The sequence below is a fragment of the Camellia sinensis genome, chromosome 4 (assembly GCF_055761805.1).
Source record: "Camellia sinensis isolate YWXY chromosome 4, ASM5576180v1, whole genome shotgun sequence".
Taxonomy (NCBI): domain Eukaryota; kingdom Viridiplantae; phylum Streptophyta; class Magnoliopsida; order Ericales; family Theaceae; genus Camellia; species Camellia sinensis.
The window spans coordinates 211062768-211076634 of record NC_138964.1 but is presented as its reverse complement, the minus strand read 5'-3'; positions in this window follow the sequence as shown (position 1 = coordinate 211076634).

Sequence of the window (13867 nt, the reverse complement as noted above, 5' to 3'; positions counted from 1 at the left end):
GTATTTGTGTGTTTTTATATATTTTTCTGGGTATTTGTACATGTATTTATGCTAATAATCTATTTTATATATTATTATATTGTAAAGTGTATAGTAATTTTACTGTGCAATGCACAGTAAAATCACTGTGCATCTTTTGAAATCAACTCCTTCCACCACCGTTTCTTCTTTTGTCCTTTTCTTACAATTATTTTCTATAAAAGGGGGAAGATCAGAGAAGGAAGGAAGAATTTTTTGGCAGGGGAGAAATCAGGAGAGTCAAAAAAATTGGGAGAGAGAATAAAAAAAAATGGGGATTGGTGCGAGGGAATATTGAGAGAAAAAGAATCAGAAAGAAGGAACTGTTAAAGTTGTAATTCCAAATTTTAACTGAGAATTGAGAACACATTCCACAGACTTGAGGGTAATCAAAAGAAAGTTTGTGAATCAGAAAATTCATCATGTCCCCGAAAGGTGAGTTTTTGCAAACTTTCATTTAATTTCAAAATGTGATATAATTTGTTTAAATACTTTATTTATTGTTTTTCATAATATTTTTTTTTTCGCTTTAAATGGTCGGTTGAACCACCTAATTTTACTACTTTATCTGCTGTAATTTACGGTTGTATATAAACTGCTGTAATTTACATAAAATGTTGTAGTTTACTATTTATAAATTGTTGTAATTTTATCGCTTTAAATGGTCGGTTGAACCACCTAATTTTATTACTTTATCTGCTGTAATTTACGGTTGTATATAAACTGTTGTAATTTACATAAAATGTTGTAGTTTACTATTTATAAATTGTTGTAATTTTATCACTTTAAATGGTTGGTCGAACCACCTAATTTGTTAAAAGATGTGACCCCGCCAAATGAATAGTGATCGGTGGTGAATAGTAACCTCCGACGGTAAATAGTAACTTCCGGCGGTGAATAGTAACCCCGACGATGAATAGTACCTCCGGCGATGAATAGTACCTCCGGCGATGAATAGTAACAGCGGATGAAAAAATGCCTGGTAAGATGAATAACGATCAAGAAAGGTGAATAGTAATTGTCGTGATGAATAGTAACTTCCGGCAGTGAATAGTATCTCGGGATGAATAGTGCTCCCGCAAAAATAAGTTTTCCCGAACAGAACGGAGCAGTCTTCCTACGTCAAGCAAAATATTTTCCGGCGCACATAAAGTTTCTTTATTTTATTTTATTTTATTTTTGAGAGTTTGTGAGGTTTTTTATTTTGTTGTAATATTCCTTTCTCTCTCTCTCTTATCTGGTTTGTAATAATTTATTCAGAGCGTTGTAATAATTCCCCGCCCCGCTTCTTTCTATCCCGTTCTTTTACTTGCTTTCTTTATTTGTACATAAACATCATATTTATTTTTCATCATAGTTATGCTTCGCATCCATGTTTCATGCATCTTGATTCGGCTAAGTTTGCATTTGTGGATTTAATCAATTCCTATGTGACTATGTGCGCTACCTCATGTTCTTGAGATGATTCACATATCATATTTTAGAGGCTGAATCTTTAGTTGCATCTCATGAGTGAATTGCATTAGGATTTTGTATATAAGATCATGCATGTTTTACTAACTTTGTTTTGTAGCTTGTTCGCGGGTCGTCAAACATGTAAGTTTTTATGCTTTAGCATCCCGTTTGTGTATGTTTTTCTTACTATGTTTAAGCATCCTACCATGTGGCTATTTGCTTATATGATATAATTGTATGAATGCCAGTGGATGGAGGTTGTGTCACTTAATTTGGAATGATATTGATTTTCATGTTTGTAAACTCAATTTATTTGAGTTATACATTTTCAAAACTCTTTCAAAACTACATGAAATCAAGTTGTTCCAAAATGGGTGACATAGTCTATACTTGTATGCTTCACATAGTAAATTTTAGGATTTATTAACTAATCAGAACATGAACATATAAATAAAATAAAATTCATATCATGGTTAGTAAAGGCCGATCTTTGATCGGGTGGGCGGGGGTGCTCATTATTGACCTTCCCCTCTCATACCTAAGGTTCCGAGCCAAGCATCCTTGGTAACGACGAACAGTGGCCTTGGCACGAGTCATGGGTTTCCTAATTTTCCCAAAATAAATATTAGGTGGCGACTCTGAGATCTGATGACGCAGTCCATTTTTGACAAAATTGTAATAAAATGGATTTTCAATAAAAGTTGCCAAATCTGGACTCTCATCTATGTTTCACATTGCACTCGTGAGAATAGATCAAAGAGATCTCAGGGGTCCGAACTGTTTAACGCGCACGGGTACCCCCTGGGCATGTTACACTATGATCTCCATAACCGCTGGTAACTGCTTCTCTGCTACAACATCCTCTTTCTCTTGCAAATAAGACACGTATCCTGCCATCCTTTACATGCCTATATTCATGGCTTGACACCTAGGCCATGTTTGGCCACATCTTACTGCATTACTAGATAAATCGACAGGAAAAACTGCAACTATTACATCTGCTCCTTTAACTGTTTCACTTTTGCCATTTCCTTTGCATTCTGGGATCCACCTCTCACTGTAAATTTTTTATCTTTACTCCTAGCATCCACTGAACCAACTCTTTGTATTTGTTATGCTTGTTCGACAGAGAATATAAATTTTAGTGCCAACATGGTCAGACAAAAAAAATTTATCATTTTTACCCAAATTTTGTCTTTTGTTTTTTTTTTTTCCTCTTCATGGTTTGTCTTATATTACGCAAGGGCACACTTTAAGAAAAATCTTTTTTACGAATGTAGTTTACTCTCTACGGAGATTTCGCCTTATATTTTGATTGAAATTTGAGTTCGTCCATGGCGTGTGGTTGAATTTTATTGGTACTTCGGTGATGGGTCCTTCCTATGGGTTGGGTCAAATCAGGTCAGGAATCGGTTATCCTGAGACTCGGGCTCACGAATGCAGTGATAATACTTCAGAATATCCTTTGTTTATTGATCCAAAAAAAAAAAAAACTATTTTGATTATATATTTTTTTATTTTTTATAATTGAGTGTTTGAACCAAACTTACGCTTAAAAATAAAATGTTAATAACTGTTGTGCTAAGAAAATTTATAAATCATTGTAGTATAGTTAGAAAAATGATATTGTACACACATTTTAAAAGTGTGTATCATAGTAGATTGTAGAATTTGTAATTCATAATCATTTATTATATACTAAGTGAATTATGTGATATTACTGTTTTTTTTTTTTTTTTTAGTGGTAAATTATTAAAGTTGAAGTTTCTCAAACAAATTTAGAATTTTATAATTATTTATTATTTTTTTAAATAATTATTTAAATCATTTAAATTTGTCTTAACCTATTTTCTTAGAAATGCCTTGACTCCGCCCTTGGCTCTATGGACCCCTTTGAAAATTTACTATTTTAATTAGCTTCTTCATTTTTTAAAGAAAAAATACGTAATTTTTTTTATAGAAAAAAGTGTTATAATAATTTATAATATTTTTTTTCAACTTTTTTACTATTTTCTCTCGTTCTCAAACAAAACTTATAATTTTACCGACTTCATTAGAACTTTTTTGGGTCACACACTATAAATTACCGTAAATGACCGTTCACAATTGATGACGTTATAGATACAACGTCAGTATTTTTTTATGACTTATAAACGGAGAAGTTATTTGGTGCTTCATGTTTGGGTCACGGGCTAGAGGGTGGGACTCACTTTTTGCTAGTGATAGAGGAATAGGCGTTGTTTGGAAGGCAGGTTGGGGCTATTTTAGTCATAAAAGAACAAAATATGATTTTTAGTATAATAAGATAAAACATCAAATCCATAATTATTATATTTTTTTTTTCACAAAAAATTTAAAAAGCTAAAAAACCTTTCTCAAACGAGACTTTTTAACCCCAAGTTAAAATAACTAAAAAACTAAAAAGCCAACTCACTTTCCAAACAAACACATAATAGGACATGGTTATTAGTGATGAGTAATGTTAAAGATTTTAAAAAATTTATCAAATGTCTGAATGTAGAATACATATAGACTCACATGTGAATTCCACGCATTTAATAGAAAATTTAGTAAAATTTTTAAAAATTCTAACATTTTTTATTGGCAGTTAATAAAAGAATAGCAAATGACATTTAGCGGCTAATAAATTTAATTTAATTTTTAAATCACCAGGAAAATTTTATCGTTTACTAATTCAATCATATTTCAATTTATTTGAACAGCAATATTATGGACTCATAATTTTTTTAAATAAATAATTCTCAAACCATCTCCTCCCACTTTTGGGACATTTAGCAAAAAATTGAATCCTTATTCGTTAAAAATAACAATTTAATTTATTTTGCTTTATAACATAATTAAGTAAGGACAAAAAAAAAAAAAAAAGTTAGACAATATTATCCATGCATATATATCTATATAATAAGGAAGAAGGATTTTTGAAAATGTTTAATTTATCTTGGAGATACATTTTGATCCAATGGTTTAAATTGTCACATCTCAACTTCAATAGTTGAGATGTCTTTATTTCCCGCCTAAATGCTCTTTGAGATGTCTTTATTTCAACCAAGATCTAACGGTCCAAAATGTAAATTGAAGAAAATCGCTCTCTCCCCTCTCCATCACAGATTCACAGGTACTCATCTCCTCTCTCTCTCTGATTTCAATTTTTGAACTCTCTCTCTCTCTTTACCTGCATCGGAGCCTATCCCGTGCGACGACCACCGACCATCGCGATGCCGGCAACCACCGACCACCTTTCCTTTGTGTGTCATCCTCTCTCGACGACACCACCGACCACCTCATCTCCTCTCACCCTCCTCTTTCATCTCTTCTGTTTTCATTTTTGAAATAGATTTTGAATCTGGATATTTTCATATATGAACAGCGATATTGAATCTGTTTGGTTGGGTTGATTTTGAATCTGTACAGTTGATTAGCCTACTGCTGATATTGTCATACTGTTTGATTTCAGGATAGCGGGAGCTCGACACACTATAATGGGGTTTCGTCTACTGGATTTGATGAAAATCCGTATGGTTCCTTGATCTGCTCGAATTAGCTAGCTTCTTTGTAATACTTCTCCAAGTGTATAGACATATGTTTTGATGCTTCTTCAATCTATTTCGTGCAATATAAAAGACCCTGTAATTTTTGAGTTAAAAGTTGCATTATTTGTGCTAGGAAAAAAAATTAGGCAAAGAGTACATTGTAACTACTATATTTGACAGAATTGAAATTGTACTTGCTGAAATTACAGATCTACTAACTAAATCTCATGTTCCAATCATTGGTTCTGGTAGCAGTCAGCCTTAGTGACTCCTTTGTAAACTTAACTCTTTTGGTGCCCTTTGCCAGTTTATTCCTTAATCGAGTAGAGCAGTAATGTGGCAGGACTGCCCATTTTTTTGATTGCCTTAATTAGTACTTCTTCCCACTTAAAAAGAAACTCATGTCCGGTTCTTTCTATAGAAGGTGCTAAATAGTGGCTTAGTTTTGGATGTTGGGTTTCTAATTAATTTCTGTCATGGATTGTTAGAATCTATATATCTGCTCATTACAAATTTTCACATTTTATATGTTTTTATAGGAAATTGAAATAATTTACTTCATGCCTCTTGGAGATATAATTATGCATTCAATCTTTGGTTTGATCCCTCATTTACATAATATATCTATATAATAACGGAGAAGGGTTTTTGAAAATAAAGTTGGAATCTATATTTACATAATATATCTCTCCCCTCTCCATCATAGGTACTCATCTCCTCGCTATCTCTGATTTCAATTTTTGAACTCTCTCTCTCTTTTTACCTGCATCGGAGCCCATCCCGTGAGACGACCACCGACCACCTCCTCTTCTCTCACCCTCCTCTTTCGTCTCTCTCCCCTTGCAAGGTAAACTAGAACTTCCAACTTTTGCAATTCATGATGTTTTTGTGGGTTTGGTTGTAAAGTTGCAATTCATGATATTTATGATATTTTTTTGTTTGAATCTGAATATTTTTGTGGGTTTGTAAAGTTGAATCTGGATATTTTTGTTGAATCTGGATATTTCTGACATGTGGGTGTTTGGTTGGGTTGATTTTGAAATGAGAAATGAGTTTTCATTTTTGAAATAGATTTTGAATCTGGATATTTTTATTTTTAAAAAGTTTTGGGTCTGAAATGGGTTTCACTTGACAGATATACATGTATAGTCCAGTGTATAAAATTGATGAAGTGTTGGAGATGTTCTTAGTAAAATGTTTAAGACCCTAAAATATTTTCTCTAAATTTACTACATAGCAGGGGTTGGGTCTTGGTTGATTCCAAAACTAATCAACAACAGCATATAATAGTACACGTCATTGGGAGTATATTTAGGAGTATCCAACGTTACTCAATAAATACTTACCATATTTAAGTATGTAGAGATGTTCAAAGTAATTGGAGAAATGATTTGTTTAGGTTGTATGATGCATTTGAATCCAAAGAATGTCAAATTAAAGGGAAAATTTCCAATAAGTCTTACTTTCTCAACATAGTGCTAATATGATTGAAGAGGAAATTCTATGGGGAAAATAGGATTTAACTGGTTAAAATTAAACTGTTTTGATGTATGTTTTCCTGTTTTTGATTATCAGGTTATCCTTTATGTTTACTTAACTTTCATTAGCTGTTAATGGATGCAGCTATATTGAATTTATTGACAGTATGTTCTGTGTCATTTAGCAGGTTCATGTATAGTCCAGTGTATAAATTGTTTTCTTCTCAAGTTCATGAAACCCCATATTTCACCTCATCTCATTTCATATATATCTATTGGGTTATAATTTCTACTGGGTTTTGTTTGTTTTGATGTTTTTGTGAAGTTTAATGGAATTAATTGTTCTGTTTTCATATCCCTATTATATAAAAAATGAGTATAGGTTGATATGAGAAACTTTTATAGTGGAGAATAAACAGAAGATATTTGTAATGGATTTGTCTTCAATTGATTGATGTTTGGTCCTCTCACTTTCTTTTTCTCTCTCTATCTCTTTGAGGAACATGTGTGTGTGTGTTTAGCTAAAATTTGTTTAGGTTCAGGAATTCGCTTACATTAATTATAAGTTTGATTGAATTAGCTGGAAATTCTATTAGGTAGTTTCAATTATATTCTTAGCAATAAAATTTGATGTTATCTGCCACTTTAACAACAAATTTAGTACATCACTAAATTTATCTTTCTTGGGTTAATAAAAATCCCGGTGGTATAATTCCAAAGGGAATGGTTATCTTTATGCATATGATTTTTTGCTTCTTTTTTTTTTCTATAATTTTTTTTTAAAAAAGAATTCTATTAGTAGCCATGCCTATGAGCTTTATATCTTAATAAATACTACTCAATAATCATTTTTGCCACTTCAATTTCCCGTGGGATTGAATTGTGGAGGTGTTAATATGACATTTTTTTTTCTTTTTTTTCCCCCCTCCTGTAGGAACATTGCTTAAGATTGGCATAGTTATGCTTATGTTTCTTTTTAAAAGATGTATTTATGAAAATGTCTATGTTACGGATGTGTTGTATAATCTTCGTAAGTGTGTTTGGATCGTGAATTTTGATAGGATTACGAAAACATAGAGGAAAAAAAATGAGTGAAATGTGAATGAAATATAAACTAAATTATTTCCCTATTTTTCTTTCCCTTTCCAAATCTCTATCCAAATTCATGATTCAAACATAGCTTTAGCATTAAAAGAAAGTAAGAATGCAATTCTAAGCCTGATAAAATATTCAAATGAATGTTATCTTTTGTTGTCTATTTTGACATATGTAAGTCGTGAGTATTGCACTTTAATTCTATTTGTTGAACAAAAATATTTCAAGTAGCTCATAATGCTTTGAATTTTATAGGTGAATGAAATTGCTATTCAAGCCTCTCCATCATGGTATGTGCAAGATTTGGGTATGAATCAGTCACCAACACTATGACGCTCTAATTTTGACTATTCAAGCCTCTTCGTCATGGTATGTACAACATTAGTTCTATGCGACACATCAATGGTGTACCGCACATTAAAGTAGGTGGTCCTTCTAATAAAATTTTCCGTTTTCTCCAAGTGATAGGTGTTTAAGACAATTTCAATCTCATATTCAAGTTCGGAAAGTCTCGAATCTCTTCTTCTATAAGGTTTCACTTTAATTTTTCTTTTTATTTTTTGAGATTGCAGAGCACTGGTTGGTGTACATTGTTTATTATTTATTTTAAATTTATTTTTTTGGTATTGCAAAGCACTAGCTGATGTGCATTATTTGTTATTTAATTTTGAATTCTATTTTTTAGATTGCATAGCATTGACTGGTGTGCTTCATTTGGTGTTTGGTAATTTTTTTATTTATTTATTGTAAAGTATTGATATATGTACAATAGCTTTGGCTGGTATTATTTGGTAACGAATGAATAATGAAAACGGAATATTTTTTATTAAACAACAAATATATATACCTGTGCCTAGGGGTTGCTATTTTTAATTGAGTTTTGTAGCATGTGTGATACCAGGAAAATTGTTGGAAGTGTTTTAAAAACAATATATATACCCGTGCCTAGGGGTTGTTATTTCTCAATGTCTTAGTTTTTGGTATGTTTTTCAATAAATTACATTTGTATTCAACTACATTTTGATCTCAATAATTATTTACATCGTGCCTTTAGGGACGAGCATACCTCTTATTCTTCTATTTTCCCACTTCTCCTCTCATTATGAAAATCATTTAACACTAAGGTAAATGATGGGAAGTGAGCATTGTTTTGAGGATTGCAAAAAGTCCTGAATTTATGGAAACTTTGACATATAATTAAGATTGCAAAATTAATACTTTTTCATAACTTGCTATTTCATGTAATGAATTCTTTGTCCTTATTTTTGTTTGTTCGTTTGTTTGTGTAGTATTAGATAATTTGATAAGCATAAAGGGATTGAATTAGCTTAAAATCAAGTAAAACTTCATGATTTCTAGGAAAGCCCTGAAGATCTAAAGAGGTATTGTGAAATTCATCTGCCAAAGACCTTGACTAGATTAAGTTGCTTTTGTTTATTAAACTCTATCTTTCATTATGTATGTGTTTGGGTTTCTCTTTCTTTTTTTGGGTTTGTGTTCTGTTTCTTTTTTTGTGTTCTATTTCTTTTTTATTTTCCTTTTTTTGTGTTTTTTGTATTTTTTTTCCTATGCATTGTTGCCAATAAAATCTCACATTGTTGTGTTCAAAATACCACTTGAAATTTTGTTGAATGCTTCTTGAGAACTTTTTCTACAAATTAGTTTGGCCCCTCTTCATCTCCTCATTTCTCTCTAAACTTGAGAATTACATTCTGGCTATTTTGCCTATGTTGGTACAGTCAAGCTCTTTTATTTTGTATCTTTGTACATACACCATGTTCTGTAAAATGTCTCAATTAAAATAGTTTATTTTCTTTTGGTTAAACCGGTTACTTATATAATTCAACTTTTTTGTTGGTCAAATAGTGAGTGAATCTATCATAACAAGCTAAGTAAATGATTAAACAACCTTTCCTATAGAGAATTTGATCATCACAAGCCAACTTTTGACACTATGGTTGCTCTACACCATGCATTTTGGTTGAAGATGGCTGTTTTTTTTTTTTTTTTTTTTTTTTTTTTAATATTTGGGTCTGTTAAGTAGGTTTATGGTTTAGAGGTTTTTGTTCTTATATAGGTAGGTTTTGAAGGAATGATCCCTAGCTGCTTTTGCCATAGTCTAATTTTCATTCTATGGTGGTAGCAACTGGGTGATTTTTGTTTTGGGGTTTGGGATTGGGTATTGTTTAGAGGGGTGTATCCTCCTTGGTTACGAACCAAACCATGCACAAACAAAAAATTTATAATAATCTTGCATGGGTGATTAAGGATAGTTCAAACCCCAAAAGACAATCAATTAGATGTTTAAATTACAAGATTATTGTAGAGAATGATATGATTGGTGGTTGGCATTTGAAGGGATAAGATGAAAATAGCAAAGATACACAGAAGAGGAAATTGAGAGATTACAAATATGACAGTTGAAATGTTTGCATAGAAGAAGACAAAGGGTGAGGTGAGAGATGGACACACACAGATGGACATGAGTGATGACCCATCACTACTGATTGTCCTATATATGATGCAAAGGACTCCCAGATTGGGGACACACTAATAGACCTTCTTGAGGTTTCTTTAGCTTTACCATTCTATGTCAATAACTCAAATTTTTTTTTTAATGTTTTTTAATTTCCCAACAGTGGCTTCAAGACCCATCGTTCAATACCAACACAGAGGTATTTTACATTGTCTCTTGAATTTCCCTTTCTCTGCTCTTGATCGTTGTTGTTGGTTGATTATGTTGTTTGGATTTGTTGTTTGAATTCTGAATCCTGAAGGATTTGTTGTTTGGATTTGTTAGTTGATAATATTTTGTATTACTTTTTAGATTTCATGTACAGCACATAGTGCTTCCCCTTTGCAGGCTTTTTTTAGTATTGTTGCACTTCTATATAGAGTGGTAAAGAGTGAGTGACACAGAAATTGATCCTAGCAGTGACATATGCTAGTGAATATGGGTCTGTTTGCCTCTATAGGAATCTGATTGCTGCTTGCTACTCTGCTGTTGCTGCTGCTGAAATAGCAGGCTAGGGCAGTGGCTGTTTGTTCCTTCTGTGGGATGTTCTGTTAGCTGTTTATATGTTATGTGGTGTGAAACGTAAACATGGGCTGGTTTGGAATTTTACCTTATGGAGAGTTTTAAAAAAAAATGAGAAAGAAAGAGTGGGCTGGTAGAGTTAGAATAAGGGGAACGTAGAGAGTTAGACTTGAGAAAAAAGTAGTATATAGTGAGTGATTAAGATAGGCTGAGGTAACATGTGAGAATATGGTTTTGTTTCCTGCTGAAGCTAATTTTGATGCTTTGTGTTGGCTGTTGCAATAGTGTAACCTTATGTTGATGATATTTACGAGTTCTATTTGTGTTGCTATGCCTGTACGTCCCTTAAAAGTGGGCTGCTGCAGTCCTCAATAGGGCTGTGTTGGTATTGGTAAAATTTTGGTTTGTGTGCACTTCCATGTTCGAAATCCCATAGTTCCTCAAGTTGATATGGCTGCTTTCAAACCATTCATACTAGCTGAATAGGTGCTTCAACCACATAGGAGGCTTAGGAAGATGGTTTGGGTTTAGAAGATTTTTGAAGACTATGTGAGATCGAAGACACATAGCTTTCTTTTGACACTGTGGCTGCTCTACACCATGCATTTTGGTTGAAGATGGCTGCTCTAAGTAGGTTTATGGTTTAGAGGTTTTTGTTCTTATAGAGGTAGGTTTTGAAGGAATGATCCCTAGCTGCTTTTGCCATAGTCTAATTTTCATTCTATGGTGATAGCAGCTGGTGATAGCTGCTTTAAGATTTCATGTACAGCACACAGTGCTTCCCTTTTGCAATAGTCAGCCTTCTATTTGACATGTAACTTTATAGAGATATGTCCAATTTTGGAGTTAATAATAATGTATTTTGGAGTTGAGCATATCTCAATCTCAATTAAACAGTGGACGTTTTATTTCTAGGCTTTTTAGTCTGTAGAAAATTTGCCAGAAATTTACCAACTAGGTTTTTGTTTTCAGGCTTCTTTTTTTCTCCTTCCTTGAAAGTTCTAACATTGAGTTTGGATGTGCTTTGATTGTTGGAAAACTTTGTTCTTTACTTGCTCGCAAAACTTTTTGCTTTATTGTTGACTGTAAATGAAAGAACAGAATAACAACTTAAAGATTGCATAAACACGTAATTAAACTAAAATAAAACTATTTGGACTATGTTCTTATAAAGTGTAATTTCAAATCCCTTCATTTGATTGGAAACTTCCACAGCTTTTGTGAACTTAGATAGATATTTTTGAGTTTGTTTTAGAATAATGCTTGGGACCCCCTTTTGGGGGTCACCCCCTCACCCCCCTTTGCCACGTGGCGGGTGGTGATTGGAGGAGCAGGAAAAAAAAGAAAAAGAAAAAGAAAATGTAACCAATGAGAGAGAGAGGGGGTCAAAGGGGGTGGGAGGAAAAGGGGGATGAATTATTGTTGTTTGTTTTATGGTGGGTCACCAAAGCTCAACAATGGTTGTTTACCTATGCCATTTTCTTAGTATAGAAATAGTGATTTTCAGATTGAAGGCATAATTTCATCTCTATAATTGACCCAATGCTCAACAATGGTTGTTTGCCTATGCCATTTTCTTGGTATAGAAACAGAGATTTTCAGGTTGAAAGCATAATTTCATCTTTATAATTGATAATTTATTTTTAAGACAGGAAGGGTTGGGATTACAATTATATTAATAATTTATTAAATATAATTGATAATTAATAATTTATTAAATAGTGTTGGGATTACAATTAAATTCTAATCTCAACATTATTTACACCGTGCCTTCAGGCACGAGCATACGCTAGTATATATATATATATATATCACACAACTCTTTTGATGAGAAACACTTTTATTTTATTGATACAAATTTAAAAATATTGTGTATGTGTAATTTTGATTGGTTCATCTAGTATGTAGTCTGTTTTTTATAACAGTAAAATGTTATTATGTACTAAAATAATATGTTACCGTGAGACACAATAACATATTACTATTTACGTCAATTTCGACGGTGTTTTTTATTTTTTAATAATTTTATAGTTAACATGCATCTTATTTAATATATCTTGATGAAAGGATTTTAAAAATATAAATTTTATTAAAAATCGACATCTAAAATTTAAAATATTAAATTTTTTACTAAGTATATTTTGATAATAATAGTATGTGTTGAACTTTTTAAGAATTTTTTTTTATATTTACCCTTAATGTATTAAACTTTTATTATAATGAGATTTTTACCAAATTTCCCCAATTTTTTTATTAGTGTGGGGCAATAGCTGAGACTGGACTTATGCAGCCTCTGTTAGCACTTCATAGTTGGTCTTAAGAAATTGGTTCGAATAATGGGCTTATTTAATGCCTTTTGGTGTAAATAGAATCCCACAAGTTTTCCATTTGTATATTTTGGGCCCAAAAAATATGGGCCTTATTTGGTTTGTCTCTTGAGAAATAATTTTTTTAAAAAAAAATTCAAAAATTTGTTTGGTTGAAAATTTTTGAAAAAAAAAAATCCAAAATTATTTTTTTCTCTGTCCTTTCTCACTCTCTAATATTCTGCACATCAATTAATCACTTTTTCTCACAACCATTTATTAAACTACAATAATAAAATAAAATTTAAATCATCTCAAACTCTAAGATTCAAAAATTATTTTCAAAACGTATAACCGAATAAATTTTCAAATTTTGTACAAAAATTATTTCACAAATACAAACCAAACATGGTCATTATCTCTATTATTTTTTATTTTTTTTCACTACCACACACACAAAAAAAAATAAAAATAAATTAACAGACCTGACATTACCAACCAAAAAAATCGAAACCTGTTTTTAAATTTGTTTGATGAATAAACTATTTTTAATTAAGATAAATCTTGAAATACTTGCAACAATCATTACGCTACAAGATATAGTGGAATTCAAAACCATTGATTCTAGTGTTGAACTGTTAGGCTATCTTGGTTGGATAATTTCTTCAAAACTTTGGGTGGATGCTCCAAAACTATGTTCATCAAACTGAATTAAAACTTATAATATCATAAAACATTGCATCAATAATTTCTTTGTTTTCTCTGGAGCTTCTAAATTGAGTGACATATCACGTAATCAATTTTTTTTTTTCTCTACAATATACTTTTTGTATTATATTGTACAAAAAATATTTTTTTTGTACAATTAGGCATCATCTTAGTGGGCGTTACACAAAGCATGTTCAAAGGTTATGCGTGACTAATCTT